Here is a 1,203-nt window from a genome sequence, read left to right on the forward strand (position 1 = left end):
ATAACCTCAATGCCAGGAATGGACTCCCTCTCTAGAAACTGTTGACCAGAGGTCCCATGAATCCTCAAACAATACTAGCCATTGGCCCTGCTCTTGGTTACCCACCAGAACTGGGTGGTAAGAACATACTGTTGAAGACCCTACACTCACGAGCTATAGAACAAGGAGAAATCAAGCTGGAGAAAACTTTAGAGCCTCATCTCTACCTGCTAGCATCTATAGTGCTGGAAGGTGCTATGCAGGCTACCAGAAGGAAAAAATAATTATCAGCCCTACCCAGCTGTGAATCCTGTTATATACAATAACAACTGGCCTGTCAAGATATGCCCACCCAAGCAAAAGTGGCATGAATACAGTCAGGAACCAAACCACTCTTTAACTGGATTTAAGGTCCACTCCATAGGATAGATCCCATACCTGACATTGATATCAGGGTTAGGAACCTGAGACTAGACAGGCCACAGGATATAGGGGAAAACCTAGTACTAGTTTTCTATTAAGTCGTCATCCTATTAAACTGACTTCTAATGACTTGTTATACCCATAGATTAATGGATCTCTTACCTCTCACCAGAGAAGTTTACTTATGCAGCAGGTGGTGATTAACACAGAAACCCACAACTGGCAATGTACAGAGAAAAAGAGGATGCAGATTTATCCCTGAATAAGACACTTACATCAAACTTCTGCCTCCCAAGGCTAAGGGATGATTGCAGAAGAGGTGGTAGAAATACCGCAAGAGCCAGAGATGGTGAATGACCACAGGGAAGCAGAGTTTTCCAGACAGCTGGTGAGCTACTCATATGAGCTCACAGCAATGGTGACAGCATGCACAAGTCCCATGCAAGCTCAAACCAGACAGAATCCCAGCATGGACATAGGAGGTGGGTAAGAAATCCCAAGCCAATCTAAGAAAATTTTGCTGGGAGGGGCAGAGACGATCTCAAGGATGAGACTCTTGGTAGGTTAACCAGGCTCCAGTGAATGGAGTCACAATGAAGGACATTTGGTGACACAAATTAAACTCTATAGCCCTTATTATAAAGGAGGTGGGTAAGAAATCCCAAGCCAATCTAAGAAAATTTTGCTGGGAGGGGCAGAGACGATCTCAAGGATGAGACTCTTGGTAGGTTAACCAGGCTCCAGTGAATGGAGTCACAATGAAGGACATTTGGTGACACAAATTAAACTCTATAGCCCTTA

At 44.2% G+C, this 1,203-nt stretch overlaps 1 long non-coding RNA gene across 1 annotated transcript in view; it reads left to right on the forward strand.

Moving 5' to 3' along the window:
* The first annotated feature begins 848 nt into the window (after window positions 1-848).
* Window positions 849-1,203, forward strand: part of LOC115070731 — a 9,086-nt gene continuing 8,731 nt past the window's right edge. The window contains exon 1 of the long non-coding RNA XR_003849880.1: window positions 849-884. This is a non-coding gene — a long non-coding RNA (uncharacterized LOC115070731). The remainder of the gene's footprint in view (window positions 885-1,203) is intronic.

This window comes from Nannospalax galili, unplaced genomic scaffold (genome assembly GCF_000622305.1).
Source record: "Nannospalax galili isolate Female #2095 unplaced genomic scaffold, S.galili_v1.0 scaffold1490, whole genome shotgun sequence".
Lineage (NCBI taxonomy): Eukaryota > Metazoa > Chordata > Mammalia > Rodentia > Spalacidae > Nannospalax > Nannospalax galili.